Source organism: Bombina bombina, chromosome 6, assembly GCF_027579735.1.
Source record: "Bombina bombina isolate aBomBom1 chromosome 6, aBomBom1.pri, whole genome shotgun sequence".
Classification (NCBI taxonomy): domain Eukaryota; kingdom Metazoa; phylum Chordata; class Amphibia; order Anura; family Bombinatoridae; genus Bombina; species Bombina bombina.
This window is the reverse complement of record NC_069504.1, coordinates 651,362,096-651,383,616: the sequence shown is the minus strand read 5'-3', so window position 1 is coordinate 651,383,616 and position 21,521 is coordinate 651,362,096.

The following is a 21,521-nucleotide window of genomic DNA, read 5'->3' as shown; positions in this document are numbered from 1 at the left end:
TAAAGAATAGTAATCTATTGTTCATTAAATAGTTTGCTGCTATAGTAATAAGGGTACTTTATTTCTCTCTTTTTGTACATAACTATTAATTTACCCTTACCGTGCACTACACAGAAAAGTGTATCCCTATAAAGGGAGACACTAATATTATTTTCTGTGTATACGACTTTGAGATTTACTATACTAGTGGTGAATACAATCAGCCAATTGGAATTAGGATAGAAAAAATCCTATTGGGGTTAGTGTTTTATTAAGGGGGGATTGTGTGGGTTTTAGAGTAGGGTTGGGTGTGTGTGTGGGGGGGTGGTGGGTTTTAATGTTGGGTGGGGTATTGTACTTTTTTTTACAGGTCAAAGAGCTGATTACTTTGGGGCAATGCCCCGCAAAAGGCGCAAAAGCCGCAAAATCTTGTAATTATTTTATTATTTTTTGTAATTTAGTGGGGGGTTTTCGTAATTTTATTTAATTGTATTTAACTGTAGTTAGTTTAGGGAATTATTTAATTATAGTGTAGTGTTAGGTGTAATTGTAACTTAGCTTAGGTTTTATTTTACAGGTAAATTTGTCTTTATTTTAACTAGGTAGCTATTAAATAGATAATAACTATTTAATAACTATTCTACCTAGTTAAAATAAATACAAAGTTGCCTGTAAAATAAAAATACTGTAAATCCGAAGCTAGCTACAATGTAACTATTAGTTATATTGTAGCTAGCTTAGGGTTTATTTTATAGGTAAGTATTTAGTTTTAAATAGGAATAATTTAGTTAATTGTAGTTATTTTATTTAGATTTATTTAAATTATATTTAAGTTAGGGGGGTGTTAGGGTTAGGGGTTAATAAATGTAGGTAGATGTCGGCGATGTTAGGGATGGCAGATTAGGGGTTAATAAAATTTAACTAGTGTTTGCGAGGCGGGAGTGCAGCGGTTTAGGGGTTAATATATTTATTATAGTGGCGGCAATGTCCGGTTCGGCAGATTAGGGGTTAAAAATGTATTTTAGTGCTTGCGATGTGGTGGGGCCTCGGTTTAGGGGTTAATAGGTAGTTTATGGGTGTTAGTGTACTTTTTAGAACTTTAGTTAAGAGTTTTATGCTACGGCATTGTAGTGTAAAACTCTTAACTACTGACTTTAAAATGCGGTACCAGGCTTGACAGGAGAGGGTCTACCGCTCACTTTTTGGAAGACTCGTAATACCGGAGCTATGCAAGTCCCATTGAAAATATAGGATACGCAATTGACTTAAGTGGATTTGCGGTATTTCCGAGTCTGGCATTTATGTGTTTATATGTGTATATTTGTCTGTAAATACATAAATACAACTGTATATACATATGCATCTTTAGACATGTATATGTATGTATCTCTATGTTGAAGACCATTTTCCTGCCCTTTCTTCTAACACCTGAAACCTCATATCTTTGATCCATTATAACTTTTTTGAATATTTTTTATTAGATAGTGTTATTATGAGTGTAACTGTACTTTGTAATGTATTTTTCATCTGTTTTGTGACACTTTTTTGTTTCGCTAAACAGTTAACCAGAGCTCTGTGGTCAGGCCAACCTGACACGTGCTAACTTCGATTGTGCTCAAGCAATCCCGTTTACTTTCAACTTGTAATACGAGTGAAAAAACACTTATCACACATAACTGTTAGCACTTCACTTGCAATCTAGCCATAATTTGTTTCCAATGATCCATTTTACCTACTGGAATGTATTAAATTGTTTACAAATAGCTCCTTCCCCTTTTTTCTCCTTTCAAATAGCTGATTTTGCCTATTGTAACCCCTCCCCCATACTAAACATTTCTGAACTTAAAGGGATATTCTAGTCAAAATTAAAGTTTCAGTATTCAAATATGGCAGGCAATTTTAAACAACTTTCCAATTTACTTTTATCATCAAATTTGCTTTGTTCCCTTGGTGATATTTTTGAAAAGCTAAACTGCATTTTAGCTCAGATCATTTTGAAAGTTTTTCACAGTTAGACAGTACTAGTTCATGTATGTCATATAGATAACATTGTGCACACTCTCGTGGAGTTATTTAGGAGTCTGCACTGCTTGGCTAAACTGCATGTCTGTCAAAAGCACTGAGGTAAGGGGGCAGTCTGCAGAGCCTTAGATACAATGTAATCACAGAGGTAAAACAAATATTAATATAATATTAATATAACAGTGATGGTTATGCAAAACTGGGGAATGGGTAATAAAGAGATTATCTATCTTTTTAAACAATAAAAATTCTGGAGTAGACTGTCCCTTTAAGTTCTTACAAAAAGACAAACATGAAAAAAAGAAGGTTTAGATAAAATAATGTTCCCAGTGGGGGACTGTGACAGAGAGCTACTAAAATTTTCTATTGTTCTCCCTAACTCCCAGATGATTGAAACTGCTGTAATGTGGCAATATATAGAAAAGGCATCCATCGAGGGACCATTGAAATATTCAAAAGGGCTGAAATCAGTGTTTGAAGGCAGTCTCATTGAAAGGCGTTTTACTATACATCTTAGTTGGTGGTGATGCTGGCGATATATTCTAAGCAGCATCACCACCTACAATGAAGATGTAATGTAAATGATCCCTTTTACACATATCAAACATGTTGTACATTGCCTATTTTGTGCATTCTTTACACAACCCAATAAACCAACAGCAGCCTGCAAGAATTAAAAGAATAAAGAAGGAATTTATTCATGGAATGATTTAATATATTTGTTTAATCCTTATTCATTTAATATAAAATGAACAACCCAATGAACACGCTACACAGCCCTACACTACCTCTTAAGTGCCATAACCGCCAATGCAACCTAACTCCTCCACACTATTAACCCCTTAGGTGCCATAACCCCCAATACAACCTATGGACACTATAAACTAAAGAAAATAAACAACCCATTACACAAAATTACACAACATTTACAATAAACTACAACCAAAACAGGAAACCACAACCTAAATAACCAAAACAAGAAACCACAACCTAAATAAAAATAAAAGCAGCAAACAAAAAAAAATATCACCATCAGAAGTCTTCATCAGATGTAATCCACATCAATCCTGTTGAAAACATCCATGTAATTAAAAAAATAAAAAATAAATTAAGAAGTAAAAAAACAAAACAAAGGCTCCTCTTCTTCATAAGATCCATATCGATCTTGGAGAAGAAAAAAGAAATCCAAGAAGGCCAAAAAACAAAACAAAAACAAGGCTCCTCTTTTTATTAAATCAGTCAATAAATAAATAAACAAACTGATTAAAAAAATAGAAATCATTCTATTGGCTGATTTAAAAGTTATTGGCCAATAGAATTGCCAGGACAAGAACAAACTGAGAATGCTGCTGGACAGTATGAAGAGAGGATCAATGAAGAATAGGAACTGCCACCACAGAGGAGCAGCTGTTGTCACCATCGTTGAGGACTACTGCATCCGCCACCATAGAGGACCACCACTGCTGACATGGAGGGCCACTGCATCTGCAGTCATAGAGGACCACCATCGCCACGGACATGGAGGACCACTGCAGCCGCTGCCATGGATGACCACATCTGATGAAGAAAAGATGAGGAGCCTTGTTTTTTTTTTTTTTTGGCCTCCTTGGATTTTCTTGGCCTTCTTGAATTTTCATGCCTTTTTCTTCACCAGGATCGATGTGGATTACATTTGATAAAGAAAAGAAGAGGATCCTTTGCTTGTTTGTTTTTTTCCTTTTTGGATTTTTTTTGGCCTTCTTGTTTTTTGGGGGGTTTTCTTCACCAGAATCAATATGAGTTACATATGATGAAGAAACGAAGAGGAGCCTTTGTTTTTTTTTTACCTTCTTGGATTTGTTTGGTGTTCACGGATTTTTTATTTTTTATTTGCTAAGATTGATGTGGATTACATCTAATGACAAATTCTGGTTGTAAGAAAAAATGTTGTTGTTTACTGCTGTTTTTTATTGTGTTATCTTGCTTGTTTATTGTATGTTCATGTAATGTTGTTTTTAGTGTTTTCTAGATTTTGTTAGTGGTTTATTAATTTGGTGGTTGTTGTGGTTTATTGGTTTGTTTATTTAGGTTGTGGTTTCTTGTTTTGGTTATTTAGGTTGCCGTTTCTTGTAATGGTTATTTTGCGTTAGGCTTTAAGTGGTTGTTGTTTCTTATAATAGTTGTGTAATTTTGTGTAACTGGTTGTTTATTTTCTTTAGTTTGTAGTGGCCATAGGTTGCATTTGGCATTATGATGCTTAAGGGGTTAATAGTGTAGAGGGTTTATGTTGAATTTTGCGTTATGGCACTCAAGAGGTTAATGTTGTAGTGCCGTTAGGTTGCGTTGAGGGTTATGGTGCATTATATGTACTGTATATACAATAATTTATTTATATATAGTTTATTGTATTATGCAATAATATGTATTTTATGTATTGTGGTTACTTTAGTAAGGCTTTATACGATAGTATACACTACTTTACAGTTCTACATAACTGCATTTCTTCACCTTTTCAATTATGTAAAATTATAAAGTTGCAGCTACTGTCTTTTATAACATATTAATAGCACGCACAAAAAAATATTATTCCTAAAATAAATGCCTTATTTAATAAGATACATATAAATGAAACATTGTGTCTACATGTATCCCCACAGCTCCTATAGGTTTAATAGGAAAGTTGTTTTTTTTGTCTTTATTAGCAAGGTAGGTGGCAGTCGCAGACATAACAAATATATAGGTGTTCCATGGGAGTTTGATGGGCGTTCTATGGAAGCAACCTGTATTTTAATGGGGAAATATCAACATAAGTGTGTAATATTCAAAGCACTGCCCTCCATGTTGGATGAACATTTTCAGCCATATTAGAAAATGGCGATATTTTCCAGTGTGTGAAATGTAGTTAATGTACAGTGAAACTATGCTTACATGTGCATTATTTGTAGTGTTCCTACACAGAAACCTTATTTTGTTTAAGAGAAAGCACAGTCTATGTTGTGTATGAACACTTAAAATACAGTGAACCCCTTACCCCCCTCATATAGCGGATGAGTGGCGATGTTGGCTGACTTTTGCTAAAGTTGCAATCCCTATTGTTTCCTATGAGAGACACAATGCAAGTCATCAGCACAGAGAGAGTCAGCCAATTTCCATTTATCTCCAGACTCACAGATTGCAGGAATGGTGAGGCCATAAAGGCAATTTCTCATGGGTCTGATAATGTTTTGAATATCAGGGCCTAAGTATTGGCCTTGGTAAGTAGTGAGAAATATGATACAGAGGACTGTATAATTAGACAGGTAAGCCAATTTAGCTCTGCTCTATTTCATTGGGTTGTGGTTTCAATTAGCTATTTCATATACAAAACAAAAATATACATAAGGTGCAATTTCCCATATAATTTAAACTATGCATCTGCTTTATTGAGTCATTGGAAACACATTAAGGGAAAAACAATTTTACAGTGCACTCAGAAAAACAACTTAACAATGGCACTATAAAAGGCAATCCTTCAATAATGTGTAGGTAAAGGTAATTACTATACTAATACCTAAATTATTTATGCTTGGGGTTGGTGCTTTGCAATAAATTGAACACTACACAACTGTGGAGAAAGAATTTTACAGTGCACTGTCCACTCTCACAGTACACAGTGTCCACTTTGCACAGTACACTCTCAGGCAACCTGGCACGTTGATTTTTCTTTAAGTTAATAAATAATAAAAAACAGGGGATCTTTAATTATTAACACATTTATTGTTACAAATGTGTGCAATGCATTGGATTCTTTGCTTGATTGTTAATACAGTCTTCCGAGATTTGGCTTTTATATCTATGAAAAAAACAATCACAGATTACATACTTGTTTTTACTTGTGCTGATAGACAGAGTATGCTTATTTGTCTAAAGGGATGACACAGCCGACTGCTCTTCTGCTCTAACAAATAAACATTGAATCTCAGCTTATGATTCAATGTTTACTATGCCATTGACAGGTCATGCTGTGCTATCAGACATGCATTGGGAGCGTGCTCCTATGTTAGTCAGTATAACATGCTTAAAGATTTGTTTGGTGTTTGTATTTGCAGATCTCTGAGTTCTAAGAACTTTAAAGGGACATGTAAATCAAAATTTTAAGAAACCTTTCAAATGACTTATATGATGAATTGTACTTAGTTCTCTTGGTATCCTTTGTTGAAAAGTATACTTAGGTAGGCTAAGGATCAGCAGTGTACTACTGGGAGCTAGCTGATGGTTACACACACATATGCTTCTTGTCATTGGTCAGCAGATGTGTTTATTGAGCTGCCATTGGTGCAATGCTGCTCTAGATCTGACTTTAACTGTGTGTTTAACACAATTGCAGAGGTTAAATGCATATTAATAAGCAAAGAATAGGGCAAAAATAAAATGCTCTAGCACTTTACAGCATTTTCCTTTTGCACATTTATGTGACCTTTAAAATGTCCTTATAATGAACTTCTGGACTTGCTTACATGACTTTTGAGATCATTGACTCCAATGCACTGTGGCATTAGAAAGAAGTTCAATCACTCTAGAAGTTCCATCACTTTTTTACCTAGAAATTCCATCATTTATGTAGCTAGAAGGGTCATCACCCTTTACATTGGAGGTGTGGTGTAAGAGTGATGGGACTAACTATTGGATATTCTTTTTTTAAACTGAGCTTCTTCCTTTGATATTTAAAATTAGTTTCCACATGTTTCAGAGGTCCCTAAACACCATTATGAATTTGCTGCATAGCGAGAATCACCACCATTTTCAAAGGTGAGGCCTAGAGTTGAGAAATTTGAGAAATTGGGTCAATGTCTGTAAATTTTTAACTAAGCCTTAAGTAGTGTATATATTATTGATGAAGTTGGAATAAATTTGTTTACTTTATTTGGCGCCAAGAAAAAAGCAGGAAACTGAGGGAAACTAATTTGGCTAATAAGCTCGTTAATTTGCAATGATGTACAGGGGTCTGACCATTAGACATGTGCGATTCGGTTTGATTCGGAAATTCAGAAAATTCTGCAAATTCGGATCGAACCGAATTTCCGAATTAAAATAGTGCCGAATCTACCGAATAAATCCGATATACTTCGGATTCATTCGGATTTATTCGGATTTATTAGGATTTATTCGGTAGATTTGGATGGCCATGGATTACACTAGTATTGTACAGTATATTAGGTTATATCACTCTGCTATAGGTTACACCTAATATACAGTACATAATACTAGTCTAATCGCACCTAACACTTACCGAAATTCCGAATTTCCGAACCGAACCGAATCGAACCGAATCCAGCTGAATTTATTCGAATCCGAATGAATCCGAAACAAATCAGAACTGAATTTATTTGAATCCGAATGAATCCGAAACAAATCCGAACCGAATTGATTCAAATTTTTCCGAATTCGAATCGCTCCGAACCAAAATTCGAAAAAATCCGAATCGATCCAAACCGAACCAAATTTTTTCGCCATGCACATGTCTACTGACCATTCATGTGTCCAACATCCCCTGTCCAATCCTGCCAGAGTATTACTAATGACTGATGTTAGAAGCAGCCAGTTAGGCATTAAATGACATACAGGCTTCTCCAATATGGTTTAACCTACCATAGGGAAGTGGGAGACTGAGTGAAGTTCAGTCATTTTAATAACTTTCACCAGAGCTTTTGGAAAGTGCATTTGTGTGCCGCTGTGAGCTATTTAGTCACTGCCTCAAATACAATCAGAGACAGTTTTCGTATTTGTTGTAGACGTTCCAGTGTTAGTACTTGAGGGATAAGATAGACAGTGTGTTCTTTTTTTTTCTCTTTCTTTTCCTGCAGTCTTCTGCATCTTGTGTGTGCAGAATCAGATCAGACTTAGAACTACTAAAGTGTATAGTACTGTTAGGATTTAAGTCATTTTTTTACTGCAGTAGGGGCGCTTCTTATTTAGGGCTAGATTCAGTTATACACTAACTGTGGTGCACGCGCAATATTGAAATATTGCACCCGTGTTAACAAGTGCTCACATTATAAGTTGAAAGTAAATGCAAACGAGCAAGCACAAGCGCATTTTACGCTCATGTGTATATATATATATATATATATATATATATACACACACACACACACACACAGAGAAGCACACTCACAGGAATGAACAAACGGATCAATACCATTGTTAGCATGTTAGCCTGTTCTATAGCGATTTACCACCTGGGTGTAGCTTCTTTTCACCCAGTAATGCTTTTCACAGAGTAGAACTTTCCTGTAGTATATCAGTCTGATCCCGCCTATTATGGTCAGTCCAGCACCGAAATACCAGGCAATTCCTATCTGAGCAAGGAACACAGGAACCCCAGACGATCGTTTCAGCCTTCATTGGGCCTCGTCAGTGAGGTGTAACCATATTCCTCTAAGCACACTGAGCAAGGAGTCCAGTTCTGGGTTCCCCTTTTTCCCATAGGGAGACTAAATACATACAGAGAGAAGCACACTCACAGGAATGAACAACCAGCTCAATAACATTGTTAGCCCGTTCTATAGCGATTTACCACCTGGGTGCAGCTTCTTTTAGCCCAGTAATGCTTTTTTACAGAGTAGAACTTTCCTGTAGTATATCAGTCTGATCCGTCTATTATGGTCAGTCCAGCGCCGAATTACCAGGTAATTCCTCTCTGAAAAAGGAACACAGCAACCCCAGATGATCATTTCGGCCTTCATTGGGCCTCGTCAGTGAGGTGTAGACATATTCCTCTAAGCACACTGAGTAAGGAGTCCACATCTGGATTCCTCTTTTTCCCATAGGGAGTCTAAATACATAAAGGGGTCATCTATTTAATACAGTGTAGCTGTAAAAAACAGTACCTAGGTGAGACCTCAAGAACACTAAGGGAAAGAATAAGGGAACACCTGTGCATAATAGAAAAGGGAAAGATGGACACACATTTGTATAGTCATTTTAGGAATGTCCACAATAATAGACTTAATGATTTCTCTTTCTGGGGAATAATGAAAGTTAAACGTGACTGGAGAGGGGGAAACTATGAGACAAAACTACTCAAAAGGGAGGCTGAGCTAATATACAATATGAAAACCTTACACCCCCTGGGTCTAAACTCAGAACTGGATCTAAGCCCCTTTATGTATGATTAAAAATTCTTTACCTCTATCATATTTTTATCTTTATTTTTCAAGTTAAATATATTGAATTTAACTATACCTCTCACTAACAATATCCTATTCTAATTATCTAAATGTTTATATTCTATGTACTTATGGAGAATGTTACTTTACCTGTTTCAGTATATGTGTATAATACCACTATATGCTTAGAATTAAAGGATACCACCTTAAAGATCCCTAAGAAATTGAACTACATACTATTGCCGAGAACTAAAGGATACCACCTTAAAGATCCCTAAGAAATTAAACTACACACCCACAAGACAATTTGACCAATGAAACACATATGAGGTGTATATTAAAGAGCATGAGAAGACAGATGAACACTTCTTGAAAAAGCCTCAGAAAGGGGAGAAACGCGTTGAAGTTGTTCATACACATCCACCTTTGAGACATCTACTATCACCCTCTATTGGATGCAAAAAGAGGAGTGCTGCTACTTCCCTTAAAGAAGAATTCAGTATCAGCTGTAAGCCAGGAAGGAGGAACTTACACACACTGAATCTGAACAGACCAACCCAGCTTTCACTGAAAGCAGAGAGTGTGTGGACACCGGCAAAACAGCTGATACGGCTACACGCTACCTGATGGCTGACACAGCTCCATGCTACCCGACGTTCGGAGACAGAAGACGCCAGCAAAGACAAGGCTGGATACTGGATACACCGCTCTTGTGATTTGGAAGAGGCGGCAATCGGACACAAACCAAATATTGAATAGAGTCTGCAAGAACCGATCAGCTCTAACTGCAGACAGCTGCCTTTTCCCTTCTTCTAATAACAACGACTAAGGTACCACTCTCAAATGTGTTAAGTTTGATCCAATACTCGATGAGCAAGATCAACTACATTTGAGAGCACTAAGTTAAAAGACTAAGCTTCGTTTGATATAGTGGTGGTATACAATACCAACGTTTGTTGTAAGCAAGACAGGTCTTATTGTCTTCCACAGCTTATATATATGTTTGCTCTTACGGGACATTTTCGAGTTTTATCTAATTTATAGTTTGATTTTTATTATTTTTCGTATTACTTTACTACTGGACGTCCAGATTTTTATCTTTGAGTGTTATAATAAAATTGACCTCGGATATTTCCTTATTTGCTCATGTATTTTTAGCCTATATTTTTTATCATTAAGAATTAGGGAACCGTTCTGCATGACATTGTACCTCTCTACTGTAATCTGCTTGTTTGAGCTAGTCTCTAGAGTTAGGTTCTACTGCCCTGCATACCCTTTCCATTTTTAATTCTAAATTGTGATTGTGCTTGATATTTTAGACATTGTTCTATATCCACTGTGCTTGTGATTTTTAACAGTATTAAATACTCTTTACTTCTAAACTAGAGTGTTGTATCATTATATAGTAGCCTAACTAAGGCACTTAGAGGATACAGAATATATCTAATACTAGTATTTGCTCATATATATTTTAAGAATTATTCTTTAGAATTTTTTAGAATTTTCTCATTACTATAGATCTTATCCTAGCTGTAAGCGCCAATACTACCACATCCTTCTAAATCGGGTTATCAGGCAAGCGATAAGTGTTTGTCTTTTTTTTTTTTAACTTTATGGCTCTATTAAAGGCTATGGGGAGGATTTAGGGGACATTTGTTATGTTTTAATCTGCTTTCAACTTTTATTTCTACCTATGCAATCATATAATACTTATGTGCTCTAGTGTAAATTATTTACGTTACAGGCCTTGAGCCCATAGTAGTGTATAACGCTTACGAATCCTAAGTTCATCTAATGGTATGCAAAATGTGCTACCTATTGAGTTTATCAAACATACATAGTGGGACTTGTATATCTAAGATCAGTGAATAATGCTTATTATTTTCAGTATATCCTGTGGTATGCAAAATGTGCTATTGTTGATTAACTTTATGGGGCCTATTTATCAAAGCGTCAACTATGTTGCATTTGCCGGCATCAATACGCTCACCAAACATCGCTGCCACGGACCTGAATACGATCTCCTTATTCATCAAAAAGCCGTCAAAAACATGCGCGTCAAGTTCGGTGAGAAGAGCATCGGAATGGTGTTAACTAACAGTCATCGATGTTGCGGTAATTCAGGTTTTTCCCAACTTTATTTATACTATTTCCTTACTGTTTATGAACAAGCACATTTCTCTAAATCTAATCTTTTATTTTTCAACTGTTAATGTACAAGAAATAGCTAGATTTATACCTCAAAAAACAATATCTCATAGAAAGATATTTTATATTGATTTGTTATACAAAAAAAATCTGTTATATGATACTTTCACATAAATGAATGTCTATTTGTATTTCTAGAAGTCATGATATGCTTTTATCCCATTTTTTTTATAAATGATTATTAATGCTAGAATTTCTACACATATCTTTGCTACAAAAAGCTATTGCAGAGATTTAAGCTGTCAGTGTCCACTGTGAGAAAACATAGTGAGGAAATGGAAGACCACAGGCACAATTCTTGTTAAGGCCAAGTAAAATATCGGAGAGGCAAAGGATGGTGAGAACGGTCAAAAACAGCCCACACACCACCTCCAAAGACCTACAACATCATCTTGCTGCAGATGGTGTCACTGTGTATCGTTCAACAAGTCAGCGCACTTTGCACAAGGAGAAGCTGTATGGGAGAGTGATGCGAAAGAAGCCTTTCTGCACACACACCACAAACTCACATTTGGAAAAGCCAGCTTCATTTTGGAAGAAGGTGCTGTGGACTTATGAAACAAAGATTGAGTTATTTGGTCATAACAATGGGCGTTATGCATGGCAGCAAAATAACACAGCGTTCCAAGACAAACACTTGCTACCCACAGTAAAATTTGGTGGATGTTCCATCATGCTGTGGGGCTGTGTGGCCAGTGCCGGTACTGGGAATCTTGTTAAAGTTGAGGGTTGCATGGATTCCACTCAATATCAGCAGATACTTGAGAATAATGTTGAGGAAGCATTACAAAGTTGAAGTTACGCCGGAGCTGGATATTTCAACAAGACAACGACCCAAAACACTACTCAAAATCTACTCTGGCATTTATGCAGAGGAACAAGTACAATGTTCTGGAATGGCCATCCCAGTCCCCAGACCTGAATATCATTGAAAATCTGTGGGGTGATTTGAAGCGGGATGTCCATGCTTGGCAACCATCAAACCTAACTGAACTGGAGATGTTTTGCAAGGAGGAATGTTCCAAAATGCCTTCATCCAGAATCCAGACACTCATTACAGGCTATAGGAAGCGTCTAGAGACTGATATTTCTGCTAAAGTAGGCTCTACTAAATATTGATGCAATATTTCTGCTGGGGTGCCCAAATGTATGCACCTGTCTAATTTCATTTTGCTGCATATCGCACATTTTCTGTTAATCCAATAAACCTCATTTCACTACTGAAATATTGCTGTGTCCTTCAGTTATTTGATAGATCAAAATAAAATTTCTGATCCAAACACCCAATTATTTATAAATGAAAATCCTGGAAATTGTCAGGGGTGCCTAAACTTTTGCATACGACTGTATTATTGATGAAGTTGGAATAAATTTGTTTACTTTATTTAGCGCCAAGAAAACAAGCAGGAAACTGAGGGGAACTTGTTTGGCTAATAGGTTAATTTGCGGATCAGGTATGCAAGACCTCGCTGAATGCGGAGAGCAATACGCTCTCCGTATTCAACATTGCACCAGCAGCTCTCAATCAACCTGATCGTACTTGATCAGGTTGAATTCCGGTGATTTCTGTCCACCTGCTCAGAGTAGGCGGACAGGGCTATGGAGAAGCGGTCTTTGTGACCGCTGCTTCATAACTGCTGTTTCTGGCGAGTCTGAAGACTCGCCAGAAACACGGGCCCACAAGCTCCTTACGGAGCTTGATAAATGGGCCCCACAGGCTTCTCCAATATGGTTTTAACCTACCATAGGGAAGTGGGAGACTGAGTGAAGTTCAGCCATTTTAATAACTTTCACCAGAGCTTTTGGAAAGTGCATTTGTGTGCCGCTGTGAGCTATTTAGTCACTGCCTCAAATACAATCAGAGACAGTTTTCGTATTTGTTGTAGAAGTTCCAGTGTTAGTACTTGAGGGATAAGATAGACAGTGTGTGTTTTTTTTTTCTTTCTTTTCCTGCAGTCTTCTGCATCTTGTGTGTGCAGAATCAGATCAGACTTAGAACTACTAAAGTGTATAGTACTGTTAGAATTTAAGTCATTTTTTTATTGCAGTAGGAGCGCTACTTATTTAGGGCTAGATTAAGGGGAACACTAATGTTGGTGCACACTCACAGGAGCAAACAACCGGCTCAATACCATTGTTAACCTGTTCTATGGCCATTTACCACCTGGGTGCAGATTTTTTAGCCCAGTAATGCTTTTCATAGAGTAGAACTTTCCTGTAGTATATCAGTCTGATCCCGCCTATTACGTTCAGTCCAGCACCAAAATAGGCAATTCCTCTCTTAACAAGGAACACAGCAACCCCAGAGGATTGTTTCGGCCTACATTGAGCCTTGTCAGTGAGGTGTAACCATATTCCTCTAAGCACACTGGGCAAGGAGTCCACGTCTGGATTCCCCCTTTTTCCCATAGGGAGACTAAATACACACAGAGAGAAGCACACTCACAGGAACGAACAACCGGCTCAATTACATTGTTAGCCTTTTCTATGGTGATTTACCACCTGGGTGCAGCTTCATTTAGCCCAGTAATGAGTTTTTTACAGAGTAGAACTTTCCTGTAGTATATCAGTCTGATCCCATCTATTATGATCAGTCCAGCGCCGAATTACCAGGCAATTCCTCTCTGAACAAGTAACACAGCAACCCCAGATGATCATTTTGGCCATCATTGGGCCTCGCCAGTGAAGTGTAGACATATTCCTCTAAGCACACTGAGCAAGGAGTCCACGTCTGGATTCCCCTTTTTCCCATAGGGAGACTAAATACACACAGAGAGAAGCACACTTACAGGAACGAACATCCGGCTCAATACTATTGTTAGCCTGTTCTATGGTGATTTACCACCTGGGTGCAGCTTCTTTTAGCCCAGTAATGCTTTTCACAGAGTAGAACATTCCTGTAGTATATCAGTCTGATCCCGCCTATTATGGTCAGTCCAGTGCCAAAATACCAGGCAATTCCTCTCTGAACAAGGAACACAGCAACCCCAGACAATCGTTTCATCCTTCATTGGGCCTCGTCAGTGAGGTGTAGCCATATTCCTCTAAGCACACTGAGCAAGGAGTCCACGTCTGGATTCCCCTTTTTCCCATAGGGAGACTAAATATACACAGAGAGAAGCACACTCACAGGAACGAGCAACTGGCTCAATACCATTGTTAGCCTGTTCTATGGCGATTTACCACCTGGGTGCAGCTTCTTTTAGCCCAGTAATGCTTTTCACAGAGTAGAACTTTCCTGTAGTATATCAGTCTGATCCCGCCTATTATGGTCAGTCCAGCGCCAAAATACAAGGCAATTACTCTCTGAACAAAGAACACAGCAACCCCAGACGATCGCTTCGGCCTTCATTGGGCCTCGTCAGTGAAGTGTAGCCATATTCCTCTAAGCACACTAAGCAAGTAATCCACGTATATATATATATATATATATATATATATATATATATATATATATATATATATATATATATATATATATATATATATAAAACCAAAGTCCAAACTACAGCATAACCCTCCAGTGGCCATCCACCTGGGTGCAAAGGTACAATGAATATTCCACAAAATAGATAAACTCACAGGTCTTTGTTCAACAAAAGACCTGTGAGTGCATCTGTTTTGTGAAATATATATATATATATTTCACAATAAATAGATTAATTTTGTGTTGGATATAGCGCACTTGGTTAAATCGGGTTATCAGGCAAGCGATAAGTGTTTGTCTTCTTTTTAACTTTGTGGCTCTATTAAAGGTTATGGGGAGAATTTAGTGGACAATTTTTATGTTTTAATCTGCTTTCTACTGGTATTTACCTATGCAATCATATAATACGTATGTACTACAGTGTAAACTATTTATGTTACAGGCCTTGAGCCCATAGTAGTGTATAACGCTTACGAAGTTCATCTAATGGTATGCAAAATGTGCTACCTATTAAGTTTATCAAACATGCATAGTGGGACTTGTATATCTAAGAGCAGTGAATAACGCTTATTATTTTCAGTATATCCTGTGGTATGCATTATGTGCTAGCGATCAAGCTGATTAACTTTATGGGGCCTATTTATCAAAGCGTCAACTATGTTGCATTCGCTGGTGTCAATACGCTCGCCAGACATCGCTGCCACGGACCTTAATACGATCTCCTTATTTATAAAAAAAGCCGTCAAAAACATGCGCGTCAAGTAAAGTGCGAAGAGCATTGGACTGGTGTTAACTAACAGTTATTGATGTCGCGGTTATTCTGGTTTTTCCCAACTTTATTTATACCATTTCATTACTGTCCATGAACAAGCACATTTCTCTAAAGCTAATCTTTTATTTTTCAACTGTTAATGTACAAGAAATAGCTAGATTTATACCTCAAAAAACAATATCTCATAGAAAGATATTTTATATTGATTTGTTATACAAAAAAATCTGTTATATGATACTTTCATATAAATTAATGTCTATTTGTATTTCTAGAAGTCATGATATGCTTTTATCCCATTTTTTTATAAATGATTATTAAATGCTAGAATTTCTACACATATCTTTGCACATACTTTTATGTATATATAAATAAATATGTATATATATGTGTGTGTGTGTGTGGAAATCTTTTGCAAACATATTTACATGTCCATAAATTCCTTTTTTTTGTTCTAATTACAAAATTGATTGGATCAGCCAATCGGATTGAACTTGATTCTGATTGGCTGATTCCATCAGCCAATCAGAATATTCCTACCTTAATTCCGATTGGCTGATAGAATCCTATCAGCCAATCGTAATTCGAGGGACGCCATCTTGTATGACGTCATTTAAAGGAACCGTCATTCGTCGTTCAGTCGTCGGCCAGGATGGATGTTCCGCGTCGGAGGTCTTCAGGATCCTGCCGCTCCCCTCTGGATGGATGACCATAGAAGATCCCGCTTGGATGAAGACTTCAATCGGATGGAAGACCTCTTCTGCCCCGCTTGGATGAAGACTTCAGCGGATCATGGACCTCTTCAGCTCCCGCTTGGATGATGACTTCAGCCGGATCATGGACCTCTTCAGCCCCCCGCTTGGGCTTGGATCAGGACATCGGAGGAGCTCTTCTGGACCGATCGGTGAACCTGGCAGGGTGAAGACAAGGTAGGAAGATCTTCAGGGGCTTAGTGTTAGGTTTATTTAAGGGGGGTTTGGGTTAGAATAGGGGTATGTGGGTGGTGGGTTGTAATGTTGGGGGGGGGTATTGTATGTTTTTTTTTTACAGGCAAAAGAGCTGAACTTCTTGGGGCATGCCCCGCAAAGGGCCCTGTTCAGGGCTGGTAAGGTAAAAGAGCTTTGAACTTTAGTAATTTAGAATAGGGTAGGGCATTTTTTTATTTTGGGGGGCTTTGTTATTTTATTAGGGGGCTTAGAGTAGGTGTAATTAGTTTAAAATTGTTGTAATATTTTTCTTATGTTTGTAAATATTTTTTATTTATTTGTAACTTAGTTCTTTTTTATTTTTTGTACTTTAGTTAGTTTATTTAAATGTATTTATTTGTAGGTATTGTATTTAATTAATGTATTGATAGTGTAGTGTTAGGTTTAATTGTAGGTAATTGTAGGTATTTTATTTAATTAATTTAATGATAGTATAGTGTTAGGTTTAATTGTAACTTAGGTTAGGATTTATTTTACAGGTAATTTTGTAATTATTTTAACTAGGTAACTATTAAATAGTTCTTAACTATTTAACAGCTATTGTACCTGGTTAAAATAATTACAAAGTTGCCTGTAAAATAAATATTAATCCTAAAATAGCTACAATGTAATTATAATTTATATTGTAGCTATATTAGGATTTATTTTACAGGTAAGTATTTAGCTTCAAATAGGAATAATTTATTTAATAAGAGTTAATTAATTTCGTTAGATTAAAATTATATTTAAGTTAGGGGGGTGTTAGTGTTAGGGTTAGACTTAGCTTTAGGGGTTAATACATTTATTAGAATAGCGGTGAGCTCCGGTCGGCAGATTAGGGGTTAATAATTGAAGTTAGGTGTCGGCGATGTTAGGGAGGGCAGATTAGGGGTTAATACTATTTATTATAGGGTTAGTGAGGCGGATTAGGGGTTAATAACTTTATTATAGTAGCGGTGCGGTCCGCTCAGCAGATTAGGGGTTAATAAGTGTAGGCAGGTTGAGGCGACGTTGAGGGGGGCAGATTAGGGGTTAATATATATAATATAGGGGTCGGCGGTGTTAGGGGCAGCAGATTAGGGGTACATAAGTATAACGTAGGTGGCGGCGCTTTGCGGTCGGCAGATTAGGGGTTAATTATTGTAGGTAGCTGGCTGCGACGTTGTGGGGGGGCAGGTTAGGGGTTAATAAATATAATATAGGGGTCGGCGGTGTAAGGGGCAGCAGATTAGGGGTACATAAGTATAACGTAGGTGGCAGTCGGCAGATTAGGGGTTAAAAAAATTTAATCGAGTGGCGGCGATGTGGGGGGACCTCGGTTTAGGGGTACATAGGTAGTTTATGGGTGTTAGTGTACTTTAGAGTACAGTAGTTAAGAGCTTTATGAACCGGCGTTAGCCCAGAAAGCTCTTAACTACTGACTTTTTTCCTGCGGCTGGAGTTTTGTCGTTAGATGTCTAACGCTCACTTCAGACACGACTCTAAATACTGGAGTTAGAAAAATCCCATTGAAAAGATAGGATACGCAATTGACGTAAGGGGATCTGCGGTATGGAAAAGTCGCGGCTGAAAAGTGAGCGTTAGACCCTATTTTGAGTGACTCCAAATACCGGAGGTAGCCTAAAACCAGCGTTAGGAGCCTCTAACGCTGGTTTTCACGGCTAACGCCAAACTCCAAATCTAGGCCACTGAAAATAGCATGCCAGTAAAGAGGTGATTTTAATTTCTGCTGTATCTGAATCATGATAGTTTAAAGTTAGGTGGGCTATCCCTTTGAGCTATCAGCTTAAGATTATATTGAATCAAACATCAATTCGAATTTTAAAATCCTTGTCTAAAATATTACACTGGGTATCCTAATGTCAGCATCAATGTTTATCTTTAATACTAATTTCCTATATACATACTTTGAAAGTATAATACACAGTGTAACAATACACAGTGTAACAATACACAATGTAACAAATGGCACTTACAAGTTCTGATGAGTGATCAATGACACAAGTATCGAGCAATTTATTTAGTTAGTGATAGTTTATAATGTGTATTTGAATCAGATTGGCTGATGTCATAAACCATGTGATTATGCATAATCCAATCAAAAGTGGTGGAACAACTCACGTGTGTGTGGGTTGTTTAGGAGTTTGCGTTATAAATGGTGCAAAAAGTGTTGAGTCAAATATGGCGTGAAGTGAAGAGTGGGACTTGCATTACATGGCTTAAACATGGTGCACATAGATTTTTCCAGAAAATAAAAAGGAAGTTAGCTATGTTGTGTATTTATTTCATTTTTATCTCTATATCTATTAGTGCAACAAGTTTTGGGCAAAAATTTGCACCAAATTTGTAGAAATAATATTGCCCCCTTGCTTAGTAATGAGAGACAAAGTTGTAACATAATCCATAAATAATAATGTATTTTTCATTTGTATCCCACTAGTGCACCAAATGTGGAGCAATAATATTGTTTGATTTAGAAAGGGTATACAAATTTGATAAAGTTTCTAATTTACCTTTATTATGTCATATGCTTCATTCTCTTGCAGTATTGAACATAAGCTTTCTGTGTTTTCAGACTCCCATTGAGTTCTATGGCATCCGCAACCTCAAGGGTAGCGGATTAAAACCTGGTACGCTGAGTCTTAAAAAACACAAGCGTAAATGTAGAATTTTTGATTACTTAGTGAGAGGTTCAAATAGTGTCGATTAGGAGGGTGAATGAACACAATTCCGCTCGAATACCACTGTTTTCAACTTGCATCGATCTGCATCGGATTGAGATTGCAGAATCATATTGTACATTCCAAATTTCAACATTTGCCGATGTTGATGCTTTGATAACTACGGTGGATCAATCTCGCGACAAATACGACGCGGAATTCCAGCATATTTTCAGTTGATGCTTTGACAAATTTGCCCCTATGTGTTTAATCTAAATGTGGCAGTATAACAAATCTATTCAACAAGCACATATTCTCTATCAGGTTACTGGCATTCATCCAGGGTGGTTAAATAACGCTTATTACTTTTAAATCAGAAGGAGACTATTTGAATGACTTATTTAATAGACAGATTACACTCAGCTAACACATAGAGTATTATTATTCTATTTCCATTCAAGTGCTCATTTGTGTACCCAAGATTAGTAAATAATGTTTATCACTTTCAGTTTATCCTATGGTATGCAAATTGTGCAACCTACTTAATTGAGTAACGTTATGTGTTTAACTTAAATGGGCCCATCTAATAAGCACATATTTTCTGTCAGATTATTGGCACTAAGCCAGGAAAGTTAACAATGTTTATTATATTCAAAACTATAGCAGGCTAGTGTGCTACTTATTTATTAGACTGACCATAAACAGTTAACACATAGAGCAATAATATTCCATTCGAATCTAGTGCTCCTTTGTATATCTAAATGATAACGAATAATGCTCATTATTTTTATTACATTCTCTCTCATGGAATGCAAAATGTGCTACCTATCCAGCTGTTCTACTATATATGTTTCATTTTAAGTCAAGTAGAGGAATAAGTCTATCCAGCAAGCACACACTTCCTAACAGATTATAGGTTTTCAGTCAGGGCAGTTAATAACGTCTGTTACTTTGAAACCTACAGTAGGCTATTGTGCTATTTATTTAATAGAAAGACTCTATACAGCCATCACACAGAGTGATATTATTCCATTCCAACCGGATGCATGTGAGTTGGATAGTTGTAGCACAGGCTGTATTAATCCTGCATTAGATACACAGCGTTTTTCCACTCCTATACCTCTGCACATTTCACTGCGGCATTTCAAGACAAAATACTATTACCAGTATTGCAGTGTTTTTAATTGTGTTGGGCAGCATACAGTATATCTGTTTTCTCTTTTTGCTGTCTTTTTATTTAACATTAAAGGTTACATTTTAATATTGATTCATAGTATTTCCTTTTCTATACTTTGTGCTCCGAGGCATTCCTGTTTATCTCACCCTACTCTATGGGTGTGGGGATTTTATAATAAAAATATGGTGAAAATACAATTATGAGGTCGCGATATCCAAGGTCCAACTTTTATTGTGCGTTGTTTTTTTATGCACGTAAAGTTTTTACTTTCAACTTGTAATATGCGTGCTACCAACATGCGCAAAAAGCTAACTTCCAGCAGGAGCAGTAAATAGCTTGTCACTTGTAATCTAGCCCTTAGTAGACTCCTGCCTTTGCTCTATAAGATAGGCTTTGTCATCTAACATAGTGTACCTTTTTTAATATTATTTAGTGGCTTATTTTTTTATTTATTTGTTTTGCTTATTGCATACACAATGCACACACAGTGCATAGTAGTGCAATCATCTAAGAATTTTTAATGGAATAGTAGTGGGGGGCATTACTATACTGATAGTGAGTGGGTTCACAAGTAGGCATTATATTTATTACATTATTTCAAAGTTCCCACCCAAACACAGTACACAATCCCATAAATCCTCTTTTCGTATGTCAGAGAAAGCCCAACAACAAACAACTAAAATTTCTCTAATAAAATTATTAGCCAGTCAGAGGCAGCCTCCATGTACACGTCAGCTCTTTATAGAGTCTACTTTCAAAACCACCTGCACCGTTGTTTGCCCCAGAGCCACCACCGGTTTATCTTCTGTCAGTTCCACCACTGTTCTGATCCCCTCCATATTTTATTGCAGCAGTCGGTTTAGTTTATCAGATTCTGAAAGATTGTCTCTTGGCAGCAGTATTACAGACACTGCAGGAGTAGTAGACGATCCTATTATGCCAAGTAGTCTAGGAAAAGAGGGAGTTATTGTGCAAATTTCCCCAGTCTCTGGTTTGGGTGATGAGAATATTATTCTTACTACCAACATGGCCGCTATAGACCAGAATGAACTTGATTACAAACATGAGAAGATAGTGGAGGAGGAGATTCCATTACATATGCATAATGAGCAGCAACCCAAGTTCCTCCTCCTGCCATTCCTGCACTGTGATGGTCAGTCAATGCCAAATCCTTAGGGACCAGCTAG